This window comes from Otolemur garnettii, unplaced genomic scaffold, assembly GCF_000181295.1.
Source record: "Otolemur garnettii isolate 467f Iridium unplaced genomic scaffold, OtoGar3 scaffold00019, whole genome shotgun sequence".
NCBI classification, from domain to species: domain Eukaryota; kingdom Metazoa; phylum Chordata; class Mammalia; order Primates; family Galagidae; genus Otolemur; species Otolemur garnettii.
This window is the reverse complement of record NW_003852414.1, coordinates 25585141-25604864: the sequence shown is the minus strand read 5'-3', so window position 1 is coordinate 25604864 and position 19724 is coordinate 25585141. Positions and strand designations below refer to the sequence as shown.

At 45.4% G+C, this 19724-nt stretch overlaps 1 long non-coding RNA gene across 1 annotated transcript; it reads left to right on the top strand.

Moving 5' to 3' along the window:
• The first annotated feature begins 1066 nt into the window (after positions 1-1066).
• LOC111724126 lies at positions 1067-17853 on the top strand. Its single transcript, XR_002772477.1, has 3 exons — positions 1067-1076; positions 5047-5049; positions 17742-17853. It is a non-coding gene; the product is annotated as an uncharacterized LOC111724126 (long non-coding RNA).
• Positions 17854-19724: the final 1871 nt, after the last annotated feature.

Below are 19724 nucleotides of genomic sequence, written 5' to 3'. Positions count from 1 at the left end.
CTCTGTGGAAAACAGCATGGAGGTTTCTCAAAGAACTAGAAGTAGTCCTTTCTCTAGATCCTGAGATGCCGTTCCTGGGTACCTACCCAAAGGAAAAGTAGTCATTTTATCAGAAAGACATCCGCACTTGAATGTTTACTGCAGTAAAATTCACAATTGCCAATATGTGGAATCAACCCAAGTTGCCCATCAGTTGATGAGTTGATTAATAAAATATGGTGTACACACATACCATAGAGTACTACTCAGCCATAAAAAAATAATGAATTTGTCTTCTTTGCAAATTTGCAACACTTTGGATAGAACTAGAGACCATTCTCCTAAGTGAAAATGAAAAAACAAACACCATGTACTTACTATTAAATTGGAACTAACCAGTGTGCACAGAGGGAAGTAAAATTCAGTGGAAATCAAGTAAGTTGGCGGAGGGAAGAAGGGGAGAGTCAAAAAGATACATAGTGGGTACAATGAACACTATTGTGGTGGTAGGAACACCTGTAGCCATGACTCAAAAATTATAAAAGTGGTCTATATAACCTAAAACATTTATACACCCTGATGTTTTGAAATAAAAAGATGTCTACTTTCTAAGTCTTCTATATTCTATATATTCTCAATTAAAATCTCAGCAGCCATTTTTTTCATAGAAATTAATCATGCTGGTTCTAAAATGTATAGGAAATGCTAAAACAACCTTGCAAGTCAGAGGTCTTATATTATGTTTTAAGAATGGCAAAACTAATCACAGCCAAGTGACATCATTGTAAACATATACCTGCAAACCAACATGACAGAATAAGGGGTTCAGAAATACTTTTGTTCTCATACAAATTGCTGTTGTTGTTGTTGCAGTTGTCATTGTGGCTTTAATTGGTCCTGGCCAGGTTTGAACCCTCCAGCTTCAGTGTACGTGGCCAGGTCCGTACCCACTGAGTCATAGATGCTGCCCTCATACAAATTTTTGATTTTCAAAAACTTGCTAAAGCAGTCCCAGTGTGGCTTACTGAGCACTTGGACTTGCGGTTTGCTGTCTTTCATTAAATCTTGGCACATCCACAGTCACCATCTCTTCCCATGTGTTTTCTGTTCCACTCTCTCTCTCTCTTCTCCTCTGGAGCTCTCGTTACACACAAATTGGTTTTATATTTTCCCACAGATCTCAGATGCTCAGTTTTGTTTTTATACTTTTCCCTGTGTGTTTCATTTCGGTGATTTCTACTGACTCTCTTCAGGCTCACTGGTTGTTCCCTGGGGGTGTCCTCTCTACTGATGGGATCCTCCACAGAGCTCCTTAGATGTGAGAGTGCTTTTCATTTCTTACATCCCCACTTTATTCTTTCTCATAATTTATTTTTCCTGCTGCACTTCTGCACTTATGCATTTTCCCACTAGATTTTTTTTACTCTATTACCACAGTTATTTTAAAGTGTTTCTTTACTAGTTCCAGTGTCTATCATCTTCCATTGTTTTTCCCTCCTCTTTAGATCTCTCTTAAATTTTTGATTAAACATGACATGTGGAACAGAATTGTAGAGACTTGTATAAGTAGAATTTCCTTCTGAAAATGGTCACAGCGGCCTTCTTTCTAGCTGCTATTATGGGATAGGGTAGGGACTAGTAGTTTTTTCCCAGGAGGGGCTATCTAAGCAAATACCTTAGGGTTCTCCAGGCACAGGGTCTTCTCTCATGCACCTTCTTCACTCTCCCAAGACATGCTAAAGCAGCCACAGACAGGAGGTGAGGGAATGGCCATGACTGTATGCCAGTGCAACATTATTTACAAAAACAGGTGATGAGCTGAATGTGTCCAACCAACTATAATTTATCAATCCTTGGTCTAGGGGTTGGGTGCAGCAGTCAGCAGTTGATTTGAATTTGAACTTTGTCATTGCCATCGTTGTTTTTTAATGCACTGCAGACTTTAATGCCCTTTAGAGCTGGCTACTGGTACTTTATGATTATGTTGTGGCCTGGGTGCCTGGGCTTCCCCACAGTGTCCTATTCCACAGTCACATGCTAGAAGTCCCTGCGCTGTGGTGGCTGGAAGTGTCTTCCAGCTCTCCTGTCAGGGTAGCCAGGTGCTCTGGGCTGGCTCAGGCAAGTTACTAGCGTCCCTAAGCCTCAGTTTCCTGTGCCTCGTGATGAATGATGCCTGCTGCTCAGGCCCATCCTCCTGGGCACTCTGGAAGCATGGTTTTGGTATTGGTGCAGTTATTCCTCCTAACAATAAGGCCATTTATTTCTATTGATCATCCTACTTAACAGATTAGAACTGAAGCTGAGAGAAAGAGGGAAGATGGGCGAAGAATAGAAAGAGAAAAGGGGGGAGAAAAAGAGAAAGGGAGAAAGAGGTAGCCAATCAAGCAGGGGACTGTCCCACCTTTGCACACATTGCCTCCACTGTGCCCTTCCTGACTCGGCAGGGGTGCACCTTCCCTGCATTACCTGAGAGCCATGTGCACCTGTCCTTGGTGCCTCTCCAGAGCCCCGAGGGCCAGCCAACCTGTTCTCCCTCAGTCATGCCGTTGCCTGGTCCCTGTGGATCCTGCCTGGTCTCCCTGTGCTTGGGTATTCTGCAGTCCACTGTGCTTTCCTCCTCACACCGTCTGTGAGCTTCTTGGGGAGGGACTATCCTCCATCTCCACGTCCTGTTGCCCTTGGGGCAGAGGAGATGGCTTGAGTGGAAAATATAGCTTATTTGCCTTCTTACAAAATGGTGCTTGGAAGGGGAACTTGCTGAGTTTTTGCCTTTCTAGACCTGTACTGTTGTCTTGTTTTTCAGCTGTTTGCAAATATTTATCTTTCCCCTTAGACTGTCATTCTTGGGGAAGTAGTAACTAATTCTTCACCCATCTCCACCCCCCGCCTGCAAATGTCAGCAAACACTCATCTAAAGAGCCATTTCTAAAGGCACTAATGTACCCAACCACCTAATAATGCAGTCTCAGAATTAAGATTCAGAACTAGACTTTATGAAAAGACAAAAAGGAGAGGGCAGATTGCCAAAGATTAATGATGGATGCATTTGGTGTAAATCCAAAGGCTGTCATTGGTATTAAATTGTTAAAGGAAAAAAAGAGAGAGAGAACATGAAAAAATTACAGCTGAGTAAAAGATCTGAAGATTGGCAATTGCAAGTAAGATTAAAGTTTGCCCTTGTAAATGAAATAAGTTACGGTTATATTTGATCATAAATACTTGTAATCTTATTTTGATAAACTGTATCCTAAATAAAAATGAGCTACCAATAATATGTCCTAGCAATGTAGTAATCACTAAAAATTTTCCAAGGAGGAGAAATTGGATAGGTGGTCTTCAGGTATTAAACACCTGAAAATACGTAATACCCTACTGAAGTGAGGAAACGAACTCTACTCACATTCCCACGACGTCTCTATCTTCTTTAAACATTACTGACCTTAGTTATTGGTGTATGTTTTTGTTTTCCCTAGCAGTCTAAACACAAGAGAGTTCCTATTCTTTTCTCGTAGTCAATGTTTAGTATAATGCCTAGACTCTACCAGCTACTCAGTCAACACTTGGTGAGTGCCCGAGTCCACCAGTGGACTGTGGGAGTTGATTTGGGAATAAAGATGGAACCTCAAAGTATTGTTCAATTACAAATTGTTTAATTTTAGTCAATTGGGATAAAATTGGTTTTTAATATAGTAATGATGTTGCTTCACTTTCATCCCTTTTGTTGCCCATTTCGGAATTTAAATAAAGGATGATTCCTTTAACCTTAATAAGTCATGGTCTTTTCAGTTATGTATCCTCAACCGCCGCACTTGGGAACTCAGTATGGAGGGTGCAGTCCTGAGTACATGTCTAGGAGTACCTACCAGATCAGAATATCAACTACTTTGTATGCAAATCATACTGCATGTGGAGAAACTGAAGGAAGAAAAAAACTACTGGCCTGTTGAACAGAGAGACCCTCTGGGCTACAAAGAGCCCAGCGAGGCTGCTGTGCTCTGGTGTTGAATACCTGGGCCCAAAGCCCTGCTTTGTGAATTCTCTACTCCTGTTTCCTGGGCTCCTTCCCTAGGAGAACATCCTAGAGTTACTTCCTGAGGAACGTGCAGAGAGTCACTGTTCTTAGGCTTTGACTATCTACATCTGCTTTAATCTTCTCATGTACTTATTTAATAATTTCACTAAATCTAGAACTGTTGGTATAAATTTACCCAGGGCCTCAAAGATGTGTTCCATCATCTTCAGAGCCTTTAACTCTGTGTGTGTGGCAGGGTGTATTTAACTTGGCTTTTCTGGTTAATCTTCCAAATTTCTGGCTGTACTATGTCTGGCAATTAAGGTGACCAGATTTTAACATTGGTAAAGTGGGACACCATTGGGGGGGTGGGGCAGGGCCTGACAACAATGCAAACTTTGATTAGCAGTTCTCAATAATCACTTCTCAACAATTATTTTTTATTATTACAGTTTAACATTATAAAATTAACAAAAGTAATATAAAACTCATATCCTGGCAAAATAGCCACATGGCAGCCGAAAACCATATATTCCCTTCCTGTTCTCCCACCCATTCCCTAGCTTGTCGTGCATTCTTTCCAAAAACTGGGACTTTTTAAAAACGCCTCAGGATGCAGGACAAATTGTTAAAAATCAGGACTGTCCCATCAAAAGCAAGATGTCTGGTCACTTTACTGGTAATGTGTGGGTATCTATGATTGTGTAGGTTTATCCCAGACAGATCTCACACGTGGCTCATGTCCTGGTTGAAGGGATGAATGAGGGATGGAGAACAGTGTCTCAGGTGAGGACCAATGTCGTGAGGGGCAGCAGGTGGCAGAGGAAGGGCAGGTCCCCAGCAGATGCCACCACACGTGAGACATTCACCTGGAAAGGAGAACAAACATCCAGTTTGCCTAATGCCATTTGTTGAAGAGATTGTCCTTTCCCTCATGATTGTTCCTGGCACCTTTGCCAAAAATCAGTCAGCTGTAGATACATGGATTAATTTCTGGGCTCTTTATTCTGTCCCATGGGTCTGTGTGTCTGCTTTCCTGCCCATAAGATGCTGAGCTGGTTTCCACAGCTGGGTACTGCCTTTGAAGTCTGGTAGTGTGATGCCTCCAGCTTTTTTCTTGTTATTGTTGTTGCTGTTCAGGGTTATTTGGACTATTAGGGGTCTTTTTTGGTCCCAGACAAATTTTAGGATTTGTTTTCATTCTATCTGCATGAAGAATTCCACTGGTATGTAGACAGGGATTACATGAAGTCTGTAGATTGCCTCGGGAGTGTGGCCATCTTCACAATATGAGTTCTCCTGGTCTCTGAGCCCGGGTCTCTCTATCCACTTGTGTCCTCTTCAGTCTCTTTCATCAGTGTCATCAGCATTTTGTAGTTTTCACCTCCTTTGTTAAATTTATTCCTAGGGTTTTGTTTTTGGGGGGTTGTTTTGGTTTGGTTTTTTGTAGCTATTGTCAACAGAATTGCCTTCTTGATTTCATTTTCAGCTGTTTTTTTTTTTTGTCTATAAAAACACTGCTGAATTTTGTATATTGATTTTATATCCTGCAACTTTACTGACCTGTTTTAACAGTTCTAAGCTTTTTTCTTCTTCTTCTTAGTGTCTTTAGGTATTTCTGTTTTTCTACATGCCTGATTATGTTGTCTGCAAATGGGCAATTTGACTTACTCTTTTCCAAACTGGATGCTTTTTATTTCTTTATCCTGCCTGACTGCTCTGGCTAGGACATCTGGGACTCTTCTGAATGGAGACGGCGAGAGTAGGCAACTCCTGTGTTCTTCCAGTTCTTAGGGAAAAGCTCTCAATTTTCCCCATCCAGTGTGATGTTCGCTTTGGGTTAGCCACTCAGGCCTTTAATAAGCTGAGGTTCTTTCCTTCACCTAACTTGCTGAATTAAAGAATGAATCTAGACCCCCTCACCTGTCACCCTATACGAAAATCAAATCAAAATGGATGAAAGACTTAAATGTAAGACCCCAAACTATAAAACTATTAGAAAAAAACATAGGGGGGAATGCTTCAGGACATTGGTCTGGGAAAAGATTTTATGAATAAGATCTCACAAGCACAGACAACAAAAACAAATAAATAGGATTATATCAAAGTAAAACTTCTACACAGAAAAGAAAACACTCAATAAAGTGAAAAGACAACCTGCAGAATAAGAGAAAATATTTGCAGACAGTTCATCTAATGGGGCTTAATATCCAGAACACACAGGGAACTCAAACATCTCTACAGCAAAAAACAAATCTGATTAAAAAATGGGAAGTGATGGAACAGACATTTCTCAAAAGAAGACATGCAAATGGCCAAGCAAGAAATGAAAAAATGCTCCATATTACTAATCATCGGGGAAATGCAAACAAAACCAGGATCAAGGATCCTCTTGCCCCAGTTAGAACGTCTGTTACTAGACAGACACAAGGTAACCAGTGCTGGCAGGGAGGCAGGGAAAAGTGAACTCTTAATGCTGGCGAGAGGGTAGCTAGTCCAGCCACTGTGACAGCAGCATGTGGGTTCCTCAAAAACCTGCAAACTGAACCAGCAGAGGCCCCAGCCGCCCCACGACTGAACATTTATCCAGGGAAAGGAAATGAAGTTATCGAAGAGACCTCTCCCCTCCGGGTTCACTGCATCACTGTTCACAGCAGCCAGGCATGGAATCAGCCCAGTTGTCCAGTAACAGATGAAATGAAGTGTCATATATTTAAAGAGTGGAATACAATTCACCCGTAAGAAGTAGTGAAATCCTGTCATTCGCAGCAGCACAGGTGGAAGTGGAGGCCCTCACGTCAGGTGACAAAAGCTGGAGCAGGAGGTTCATACCCCAGGACAGCTAAAAGGAGCTGATGTAGATGGAAACGTAGTACAGAGGCTGGGACCAGCCAGGTGAAGGGACGGCTGGGGGAGGCTTGTTAGTGATACAGAGTTATAGCTGGACAGGAGGATGAGTCCCAGTTCTCTAGCACAGGCGACTAAATTAAAACACCTAGTTTCAAACAGGTAGAAGGCGGATACTAAATTTCTCAGCACATGGAAATGACAATGGTTAAGATGACAGATGCACCACTGCCCTGATCTGATCACTGCACATTACCCCGTAATGTCACCATGTGCCCTAAATGTGTACAAACATTACATGTCAAATAAAAAAACATAAAGTTGAGGGGAAAAGAAGAAGAGTGAGGTGATAAAAGTGAGACACAGCGTTATCTGACAGGAAGCGTGTGCAGGGGGTCATTATCAAGTGACAAAGTTCCTCTTTTACTTTTAAAAAGATTTTTAGAGATTTTTATACCCATTTAGGTCTGTTATTTATGTGCACAGTGCCTATTTTATTTCATAACATTTGCTCCTATGCAACCTCACATACCAAGTATGGGGAGGTCAAGGGGACGCAACGTAACTTCTGGACGCCATAAGCCCTCCCAGCGGTGTGTGGGGACGAGCCCTGGTTGCAAAATACCTTTAGAGGACCTGAGTCTGGCGAGGAAGGCCCAGCCTCCACCAGAGCGGTCTTGGCTGCTTGAGAAGCCCCTTAGACTCTCTTGGGTTTTATGATTCCACAGCCAGAGAAACATCTGCATTTCAGCATTTTGTTGAGCTGATAAAGAGCCTAGAACACGCAAAGGGACTTCTAGAAGAAGGGACAGTCCAGGGAGGCGGGGACAGGGGCTTTCTAGAAGAAGTGATAGTCCAGAGAGGTGGAGCCTTTTTTCTGAAACGTGCAGCTGGGTTTGTCTCCTGTGGTCCCAGCTGGTCTCTGCACGTGTTTGGTTGACAGGTACATGTGGATCTTTCCTGGACTCCTAGTGACCCTCCCTCTCTCACTGTCACTGGACGTGAGCAAGGTGTTTTTCCCCAGAAACAGAATCTTGCCAGCGAGGGGCTCTGTGGCGTGTGGCATCTGCCCTTCCCTGTTTATCAAGAAGAGCTTGGGGGCCAGGCCGCAACCTGGTGCTTGTGCCCTCTCATTGACCACAGCATGGCATTCAGTGCCATCAAAAGAGGACCCGCTTTGGAAGACAAGCCCGGGTCTGAGGCTTATCTCTGCCCGTGTACTACCTGCCTGCCCACCGGGACCGGTCCTGACTCTTCTGAGCTTTGGGAAGACCTGCGGACCACATTGGTTTGGAGTTAAGCGACATAACATATGCGGAGCTCCTAACAGAAGTTCTGCTAAACAGACGCCCTGCCGTTCTTCTTTTTACAGGACAGTGACAAAGTACTGCTCCGGAGGGTCCCACAGATAGGAAAGTGGACGGTACCGTCGCCATAGCGCTATCTCCCCTTGGGGCTAAGAAGAGCTGGGCTCAGGCTTGGAGCCTGGAAAATGGGCACTTCTTTTTGTTTTCTTTTTGCATTTCCACCTCTACTTGGTTATCAATGTAGCAGGTCACATATTGTCCTTGAAACGGACTCAGACCATGGTATGGACTAAACTGTCCCAGCAGGGGTGCCTTCCTTGTCCTGGTGCAGGGCCGAGGGTAGCAGGCCTGAGCCCCCAGTTCCACTCACCCCTCCTTCAGACCCAGCACCTCTTCCTCTCACCTGGTCTCAAATATAAATGGTTTCCGCAGATTTCTCTGCTTGGCTTCCCCACCCCACCCCAGGAAAGGTCTTATTTGGGAGTGGAGACATCCTCACACAGACATGGCGGCCAGCACAAACACACAGACACCCAGAGACAATCGCGCACACCCAGGAGGGTCTCCCGCTGGTGGACCAGGGACTGTTAGTTCATGAAATATTAGTTTGTATCTGTCTTACAGCAAACTGCAACCTGAAGAATTTCCTGTGGACTTACTTTTTAAGTAAGGAATTGTATTGAGATTGGTTAAAACCTGCCGGGTCTTGAGTGTGTTGTGTTGTTTTGGTTTGTCTTTGTTTTGTTTTTGAGACAGATTCTCTGTTGCTTAGGCTAGAGTGCTGTGGCATCAGCTTAGATCACAGCAACCTCACACTCCTGGGCTCAAGTGACCCTCCAGCCTCAGCCTCTCAAGTAGCTGGGACTACAGGTGCCCAACGCAGCAACTGCTAATTTTTCTATTTTTTAGTGGAGATGGAACTGGAGCTCAAGGGCTCCTCCCATCTTGGTCTTCCCAAGTGCTAGGATTGGAGGCGTGAGCCGCTGTTGGTCAGCATGCTGTGTCTTATTGATTAACTTCAGGAACTGAGGAGATAGCAAACATTTGGCTAGAATGACCTGTCCTCAGACACCAGGTAATTGAAAGAAAATCCTCTTGGTCATGTGCTATTTATAACACTATTTTAAAAGGTTATCTTATTCAAATGCAACGTCTGCTTAGGAGTTAAATCCTGTAACTGCCCGACCAGAAAAAAAAAAAAATGACTTTAAAGTAACATGTTGTCATGGTAGCTTAAAAATGTTAAGGTGTGGCTGTCCCTCTGTGAAACAACCACACTACCGCAGTGACGTGGACTTCTGCAGGGAGAAATCACTAGTCACTCTCCTGAGTCAAGAAGCCCTCAGCAGATGGCAGAGCAGATAGCTGCTTTCTTGATGCTCTTGGGTAGAACTGTGCCCAGGAAAGCACAGGAAAGCCCCTCCAGAGAGCACATACTTCAGAAAGCTGAAATCATAACGGAGTCCTCATACCTCCAGGAAAATAATGGAGAAGAAATGTCAGGCACTGTGGTTTTCCCAAATAGATTTTAACTCGTATGCATCCAAGCCATTTTTTATGAAAGTCAAAATTTCACACATTTACAGAAATAATTTGCTTCAGATCTGCAATGAAGTCTTGAAACCACATGTGTTTTTGAAGCTGCCAATCCAGAATAATGTCTAGAGTGTCTTTTTTTTTTAAATACCTAAATTAGATTTATGCAGAGTGTGGAAACAGGAGATAACTGGCAATCCACAGTTAGTAGAGGGGGAAAAAAAAGGACTTTCTTGAAGCTTCTCCCCTCCCCCCAAAGTGGAAGGACCCTGCTGTGATCTTATCGAGAGATTTGCATGCCACAAATCCTTTCAGAGATAATGAGACATTATGTTTCTTGCTTCACTATTTAAAAATATAAAACCAACAATTACAGATGGAAGCCATTCATTCTGAGATTTAAGAAGGGAAAAGCAAAGAAGAAACAAAAAAAAGAGCCCATGTCCTAAGTCAGATCATACCGCTCTCAGCTTAGCCAGCACAGCCCTGACTCTGCAGAGGGTGGTGGTGTGTTTAGTGGAGACACACCTGTGGCCAGGAGGATGGGTGGTGGGTCGGCTGGCTCTGACCCAGCCCCACCTCTCAGAGCCAGGAGACCTCTGCTGCTTATGCATAGAGGTCAGGGCCATCACCTCCTGTGGCTCTGGTCCCCTTACAGGGTGCAGCCTGCATCATGTGGGGACACATCTCACTGGGAAGCTGTGAGTGACAAGGAACACAACACATCTTATTGCACAGATAGCAGAGCCTTCTATTCCGATTGTTCAAAGTCTGGGTGGGTGTATTAACGAACATCTAATTACAGAATTTAAAGAGTCTCTTTCTATTTATTTCCAAGACATTTCAGCAGTGGAGGCCTTGTTCTCGAATAACCCCTTAACTGTAAGCATATTCTCAGTATTCTATAGGCAAACAGCCTTGGTGTTATCTATGGAAATGTAAGTCTTTTGAGCATTTGTCCTGAAATACACTGTTTCCTGGGTAGATACTGGTTCAGTAGCTAAAGATAAGCGTCAGCGCGGCCCTGGCCACAGTGAACACAAGTTCCGAGTTAGTACAATTTTTAAAGCTTGCGTGTACAGTAGAACCTCAGTGAGGTGACCGCTCACAGGACTGTGATAAACAGGTCCATATGTGGAGGTGGTCAGCACAAGGGGCCAGGCCTGCTATGCTGATATGTACACGTGGTGCACGTCTAGTCCATGAGAAATAGGCCACCGTAAGGAGATGTCAGGGCAGGGATGTGGTCAGTTATGGAGGGCAGGGAGGTGGTCAGCTATGGAGGGCAGGGAGGTGGTCAGCTATGGAGGGCAGGGAGATGGTCAGCTGTGAAGGGCAGGGAGGTGGTCAGCTACGAAGGGCAGGGAGGTAATCAGCTATGGAGGCTCTACTGTATTTTGGTGCATTAAAAAAGGTCACCTAATCAAATGTCAGCTTGAAATTAATAGCAGTCATGTCACTAATGCATGTTGTGAAGGGTCTTACAACTAGATTCAAATACTGGAATCCGTGTTCAAATACTCGAATCCATGTCCTTAAAAATATTAAGCAAGTACTTCCTTTCATTAGAAAAATACTCATTTGATTCTATCATAATACTGATGGAGACTTATCATATTTTAATGATGATATATTCATCAAGGAATTCTCTCCTATTTCCTAGAAATCCTTAATTAAAATCTCCCAGCCTTTGAATCCATTTTATATTTTTTCTCTAAGAAAAATGTATTGTTTAGAAAACAAACATTGTTGCCGTGTGATAGGTTATTTTTTTTCAAATGAGACAACACAGCGGATTAAAATACACGATGTGTGGTGGCTGGGCTGAGTCACTTCCTGTTTCAATAACAAGCGCACAGTTTGTCACTGTGTATGTGGCTTTATTTGTATAATGTTGCCAGAAAGTTCTTAAGGAAAACACACTCATAATTTTAATACCAAAAAAGAAGCTTTCAGCAAGCAGTCTTGGCTTCATAGTCCACGGTAAACAAGCTTCCTAATGCGGGGGGGGAGGCTTGCCCAGCTGCAGGACAGGACCCTCGGCTCTGTCCAGGGAACTCACGACTTGCTCTCCAGTCCTGTGGTTGGGAGGACATCACAGTGGAGACTCACAGGACCTGAATTTTTGCCTGGCTTTGCCAAGTGATTATCTATTTCTAGACTTGCACATCCATGTCCGAGAAATTCTTCTCCTGAACAACAGGACCCCATACTTTCTACCGGCGAAAATTCTATTATTCTTTTTCTTGAATCATGAAATTTGGTTGACATTTTTGCATTGCCAATGCCTGACAGTCTCTGAATTTAGAGCCTGCTTCTCCAGAGAGCCACTGGGCTCACTTTAAGTGATTCATCTCTGTGAGTCACGGGCATGCTAACATGCTGCCTCCGGGAGAGATGGCTATCAACTGCCCTGTTGCTACATTTTTTTTTTTGCAAATAACTGCAGCTCAGCAGCCAAAGATTCCAGACCCCATGATGCCTGGTCAGGCAGGGGAGCCATCACTCCGGGCTTCAGTGGCACTCCTGGGGGACTGGGGGAAGGTAGTCAGGCCCCTGTCTGATTACTTCTGAAATCCCATCCCAGGCCGGCTCAGAGGCTAACGTGGTTTGGGATTCTCGGTAGAATCAGAGGCACCAGGGATCTTCCAGCTCTAACCTGAAGGAAGCCTCCACAGTGACTCATCAGGTGTCATATTCCCGAGAGCCTGGACTAAGGAAACGCCAACCTATCAGAGGAAGAGGAATTTCCTGCAGATGAAAAGAAACCTTAACAAAGACCGAGTCATGTTTTTGCTCCAATTTTAAAATCTTGCTGCTTGTCTGAAAGCCTAGGGCTCCTAATAATTTCTCTTTTAAATCCACATTATGACTGCATTTCTCTCTCAAGTGTAACTTAAAAATTCATCTGAGCCTGACTGTGAAGGCATCTCTCAGGCGTAATAATTAACGTCTTATTTACATTGCGCACAGTTCTAGGCTCTCCACGGTGCTATCTGGTGATGGCCACTGTGCAGTCACTGATTAAATATTTGCTGTCAGTTAGAAAGAGTGAGTAATGTGGGCGCGGCCCTGTTTCCTGTCCCTGTTGCCCAGGGCTGCCGTCTCTGTGGCCACCCCAGCTGAAGCCCTAACGGTCGGCCATACACGGTGGCCTGGGTGTCGGTGACTGCTCCAGCCTTCCCACAGTGTCACCGTGCTTTCTCTTTCAACTCGGGGTCATCACACTGCTGTGTCCCAGCTGAAATGTGAAAATTCCTTGAATGCGCTGCTTTTTGTTAAAGCCTGAAGTTCCCGGGGGTGGCAGGATGAGGGGTGGGGGGGGGGGTGAGCTGTTGAACAAAGTATAGTCCTTGGGAGGTGAGCCCCGGGTCTCAGTCAGTCCTACTGGGCATGGTCTGTGGGTGCCGAGATGGATCTGGGCCGATGGTGGTGTTTCCATCAGCTCAGGAACAACTTGGTCCGGCACCTGCACATACAAGCAATTTGGACCCCTGGGTCCCATGAAGGACACAGCCTACTCCTGAGTAGCTCTCTTGGTCTCGGTCTGTGGGCTGGGGGTCCAGTGGGCTGGTCCAGTCCTGCCCATCCTCTCCTCCACCTTTCCCAATGTGAGGTTTCCCTTCCCAAGAGGCCACCCAAGCCCTGCCTCTGAGGGCCGCTGCTGTCCAGCCAGCCTGGATGAGACGGGTCTGAGCCTCTTCTGTCTGGGCTGAGAGTCACCTTGGGAATCTCAGCTCCAGGGCTTGTGGGTCAAGGGGTCTCACCGCACGGCATACCTGCTGCCCATGTGAGCTGGAGGGCTAGGCAGGGCTTGCTCCTGAGCCTCCTTACTCGTAGCGTGGGACCCCTGAAACCACCACTTAGGACTGTCATAGGGTGGAGGGAGACATTGAAACAATTCATGTAGAAATCAGGGTGTGATGCCGCCCTGTCACAGATGCTCTGGGAAGGGCTCTCATCACCCTCACCTTGCACAGGAGGAGATCGCTCACCTGCTTCAGCTGCTGCTGTGAGAGCCCCTCAGGGCTCAGACTGTGGGCCTGGCCAGGCCCTGGGCCCCAAGTCACTCAACAATGACAAGCCAAAATAAAAGATCCTGGCTAGTGAGCAGCAGCCACTCCTGCTACTGTGACCGCGGCCCTGGTGCTATCTCAGGGCTCCACTGTGCCATCTGGATGCCGTCCCCCTGTGCTGTCTGTTTCGGCACTGACTTGCTCTGAAGGGGCAGGCTCCACGCCATGCGTCACGGCCAGGGGCTCCTCCGTGGGCTGTGTCAGAAGTTTCTGAGAGAGGACATCACCAGTGGGAAACAGGAGATGAGAGAACTCGAACAACCTCTTTCCGTTCAAAATATCTTTCTTAAAACATGTTTTTAAATAAAGAGATATCTTAGAAAGGACTTCGCTTTTATCTTAAAGCTAAAGGAAATCAGGTTTACCTAGTTGTGTGAATTATTGGAGGAAGAGAAGAATTGTGGGATCCTTCTAGAGTGTCCATAGTACGTGTCAGTGTCTGTGTGTGTGTGCGTGTGTGAGTCTGCGTGTGCATATGTGTGGGTGTCTCTGTGAGTCTGCATGTGTGTACAGGCATGAATATGTGTATTTCTGTTTGTCTCTCTGTGTGTGTATGTATATGTGTGCATGTGTGGGCTTATGTGTGGGTGTCTGTGTGTGTAGGAATATGTGTGCATGTGTGTGCACATGTCTGTGTATACATCTGTGTGTGTCTGTATGTATATGTGTGCATGTGTGGGCTTATGTGTGGGTGTCTGTGTGTGTATGAATACGTGTGCGTGTGTGTGCACATGTCTGTGTCTGTATGTATATGTGTGCATGTGTGGGCTTACGTGTGGGTGTCTGTGTGTATATGAATGTGTGCATGTGTGGACTTACGTGTGGGTGTCTGTGTATGAATGTGTGTGCATGTGTGGACTTACGTGTGGGTGTCTGTGTGTGTGTGAATGTGTGCATGTGTGGACTTACGTGTGGGTGTCTGTGTGTCTGTATGTATATGTGTGCATGTGTGGGCTTACGTGTGGGTGTCTGTGTATGAATGTGTGTGCATGTGTGTGCATGTGTGTGCACGTGTCTGTGTATACATCTGTGTGTATCTGTGTGCAGTATTCATCTACTCGTGTTTCCTGAGCGTGTGGTTCCTGGGGAAGACTCTCCCATCACACTTACTAAAAGGTCTGGTGATACAGTGTAACCAGAGCGTGAATTGGGGGGATTAACGTCTTGTGTCCGGCGCCCACCATGCTGTTGCAGGCCAGGAGACCACGGCCATCTGATGAACACTTCTTGCTATCACACCACGTCCGCAGCCTGAGCTTGGCAAGGCAGCACTTTGCCTTTCCACCATGGAGGGTCTCAGGACTCCAGAATCAGCTGTGTCTGTGTCCCTAGAAACTCAGCGCAGGGTTATGCAATGACCAGGAACTGGCATCAGAAGCATCTGGCTGTGTGACACGCGCTCAGGGCCAACACTGAACTACAAGATTCGCTTCCTGAACGCAGGGTCAGTGTTTTCATTGATCAGCCAATGTTATTCTGAAGCAAAAGCTGCCCCACTCTCGCTGCCCGGGGGCAGGACAGCCCAGCGGCTCCCAGGGCAGGCTGGTAGGTGTGGCTACTCCCCTGTCCTTAGCCCTGGTCTGGGGGTGACTGAGGAGTTAGTCCTGCGGCTCAGCTTGTAAAAACTGAGGTTTGTGTCACTGTGCAAACTCTTCTGTGTGGCTGACTGGGCTAATGGGAAAAGCACTCCCAGGTGAAACCACCTTTGGCTCCCAGCTCCCAACTCTCAGTTCAGAGAACGGTGAGTTCCCAGTACCAGGGGGTGGAAGCTGATGTCATCGGAAAGGTATTGCCTTGCTTTTAAATCAGCAAGCGTGTCCAAAGTTCTCCAGGACACACACAGATGAAAAATGTGTCTCTGAATAGCTACGGGCAGCTTTTTGAGAAACAAACGTCCCAAAAAAGCCCCCGTGTGTGTCTTCCCCTGGAGAAGACTGCATAGTTGCTCCATGTGTATTATGATCCTATTTTCACTTACAACTTTCCCAGAAGATATTGTTAGGAGTGAAAAGCCAAAATTAGCTCTAGGGCAAGAGTGAATAATTTCAACAGCCACTCGGAGATGGTTTGTATTTCTGGATCCATATATGGGTGAAAGTAACGATTTCAATAGGAAGGGGGGTGAAGGGGGAACGTTTTTGCATGCAACATAGGAAAATGTCTAAACTTTCATCTGTGAAAAAGTTCAAATTCCCAAGTCTTGCTGAGTGAAACTCCAGGTAGTTTTAAAATTTGCTTTCACTAAAAATGTATTGGAAATGAAATGCTGCACTGACTTCCAGGGCTAAGTCAGGAACCGTCGCTCCCACTAATCTCTGTTTACCAGTTGGCTGCCTTTCTCTCCTGACTGTTCCCTTTTCATAACTAAAAACTACTGAATATTTAATTGAATTTCGACGATAATCTTAATAGCATCATTCTCTACATTTACTCCTCAGAGCAATTTCATATTTGCAAATTGCTTCTGCATTCCTTTTAGCTAGTTACATAACTTGCTGCGGCTCAAAGGCTAAAATGAAATTCTTGCCGATGTAAAATGGTTTCACTTCTTTAGCGTAAACACAAATCTGTCATGAAATGGATAGAAAATTATCAAATCATCTCATTTAGATAGGGCCTCATCAATGCTTGCTATTAAGCATCTCTCAGTAGTATTTCCAGAAAACCACGCATGGCTTTGCTCCTGGAACTGGCATGACAATGACTTTCTAAATTATGGCATTTGCTGGCACGCTGTCAGCCGGCTTAATCATCTCAACTGCCAGCTCACACTCCTGACAGCCAGCTCAGGAGCGAGCGAGAGCCCACATTTGGTGTTTTGAAGGAGCTCACAGGGGTCTCTAACATTTAATGATGGAAGGTCATCAATTTCAAAGGAACATTTCAGTGCAGAAGGGCAGCCGGGAAAGGCAAACCGCAGGCAAACACCCTGTGTGCTTCAAACTCTTAGTAAGAAAATCCTCGCGGCAGCAGCAACAGAGGCAGAGCTCAACTGGAGTCAACGCAATGTGAAGAACTGTCCAAAGAATGGCCACAGGGAGAGTCGTTATTATTAAGACTTAAGCAAAAAAATCTGTAAAGTGCTAATGTGTTCTAGGTTGGTTGAAACATGGCAAGCTGGCTGGTCTGCAGGAACTGGGGTAGAAAGTTAGGCTGTAAGATACTTGGGTGTTCTGGGAGCCGGGAAGTGCCCCTGAGGATGTGGGGTGCACACGTGTGGGACTCACCGACTGCCGCTGTAGATACAGAGGAATGCTGTGCCTCTTCACACCAGCTACATACGGTGTCTTTGCATCAGTTTTGCCAAATGTCAAAAAGCATCTATTTGGAGACACCCTCGGAAGAGAAAGGAACAGACTTGAGTAGTGAGGAACATGTTTCTGATCTCAGCCCAGGACCTTCTCTCTGAGAACAGCTCCACCTGCCTTCAGGAAGAAGCCTAGAGTGCAGGTCCCCACCCCAACGTCCCTGTGGGAATCTCGGGGATTTAAATCTTTAACCAGCATATGACCACTGCTCTCCCTGCTACCCACCTGAAGCTTCTGACCCCTCAGTGTCCTTCCACCCACTCCCTGGACTCATCTTCCTTGTGTGGGGGTGACTGTGACTGTGCCTGCGGACGCTGCATCCTTAAAGGCCCTGCTGCCATCTCAGGCCTGCTCCTGAGACCACTGGGCATTTTCCATGCTCAATTATGGGGAGGGGACACATCAAACAGCGTGTTGAAGCCTTGGTTAAAATGTATACGACTTACAGACCACACACTCCCTTGTAAAAAGAAAGATATTTCCTCATATTCTTCAAATTCTAGAAAGAGGCAAAGCATTAAAAAATAGATTATAGCTTTTATAGGAATGTCATAACCTAATTATAGCCTTAGAATATGGGAAGGGGGCGGAAGAGGGAGGGAGAGTGGGAGGTGGATGGGGGGAGGGAGGGAGATTGGTGGGGTCACCTCCATAGTTTATCTTACAAGGGTACAAGTGAATCTTTCTAAAAGCAGAGTATGAATGTCTTAACTCAATAACTAAGAGAATGATATGAAGGTTATGCTAACCAGTTAGATGGGAGTATTTCAAAACGTATATGAAAACAGCACACTGTACCCCATGATTGCATTAATGTACACTGTTATGCTATAAGAAATAAAAATAAATAAATTTCTGGGAATTTTATTTCTTCTCCTTTGCCTAGAAATAATAATGTAGGAATTGGAGTCAGAAGGGCTTTGTGTTTGGACTTTCTTGATAGAGGCGCGTTATGTACCTTTGGAAGTGTGACCGTCTACTTGTTGATAATGCAGACTGGAGTTTGAGCATCTCAAATCCAAAACTGAAATCCAGAATTATCCAAAATCCAAAACTGTCTGGACTCTGACATGACATTGAAAGAAAATGCTCCTTACAAATACTCTAAAGTGTCGTGATCTATTGCAGGAATCAGACACTCAGTTGTGACCCAGCTGTCTGGTTTTCAGTGTTTCCTAGAGCAGATTGAAATTCACTCACCTTCCTAAAAATATCTATGGTTCGGTTAGTTCAACTTAATACACGTAAGCTGTTTGAGCCGCCAGGAAAAGTCTGTGGTCTCTTTAGTTAAATAGAACCAAAATATACTTGGATATAAATTCCTGAACCACAGACACCGTGAGAGAGTGGATGGATCACTGGCTGCTTCAAGCCACTAAGTTTCGAGATGGCTTGTTACACAGAAATAGATATGTCAGGTGGACAGGGAGGTACCGTTCAAAGACAGAGCTGTGGATGGAAATTCTAGGAATTTGCCGTCTCTTTGACTGGGCAGGGAGTTTTTGCACGTGACTTGATCTCACATTCATTAGTGCCAGCATTGCTGGGACGCCTGAGGTGTGTGCTGTGGCGCTGCGCCCTCACGGCCACACTCTGATCACGTGGATCTCTGTGTTTACCTTTCCAGCAGGAGGAGCGTAGTTTTGATTTAGGTGATTTTCACAGTTACGTGTTTCCTGTGTGGTTGAGGACAAAAGGACAAGTTAGTAGTGCCTCTTCAGCCACACATTCGGGCAAAAAATAGAATTATTTTTGCATGAGAGAATTGCAAAGAAGACAGAAGCCACCAGTGTTAGCTATAAATCAGCCAGATACACCTCTCCTCCTAGAAGTGGAAACAGCCCACCCCTGCGAGAGTTCTCTCAGCACTTCCACTTTCTCAGGGCCGTGGAGCCCCCACCCCGTTCCTGATTCTATGTCATTTAGATCGAGTTTCCAGATGGCAGCCAATGGCCATACCAATCCCCAGCCACAACTTGGGGCTACCTCGCTGGGCCTCTTGACCCAAACCCCGTGTCCCAGCTCTGAGTGTACGTGGACGATGGCCTGGGGTCTGTCATGGTCTCTGGGTAGAATGAGGCATTTCAGGGCTTAACCTTTAAGAATTGGTTCAGATAATCACACTTGTTCAGTAGAGAATAATCGGAAAATGTGGTGAACAAAGGGAAGATGACACCCAGGCCCGTAATCATGTCACCTGACGGTAACGGGTGTTCAGGCTGCACCTGGCTGGGGAAGGAGAGGCCGGACCCCTGTGGCCTTGAGGCTGCTGGGAAGGGGGCGTCATGCTCCCCCCAGCAGAGGACGTGGGAAAGAGCCAATGGGAACAATGACTGCTGTGTCATGCAGCCTGTAGAGCCGGGTGGGCCTCCCCAGTCTAACTTGATCTGTTCACACAGCCAGAGACCAGTTCTGCATGGGCACATCTTCAGCGTCTAAAACAGAACAGTGTCTGCTACAGAGCTGACAGCCTGCTTCATTTCTCATAAGAATGCATCATGTATGTGATGTATACCATGAGCTAAATATCTATTTCTCTGATGGTAATGGCTGTGACAAACCATTGTATCCATATAGACTCGGTCTACACTGAATATCTTCATTACTAACAGATTAGAAGTGCTGTACATTGGGGCATAGAAATAGGACACTTTTTTTT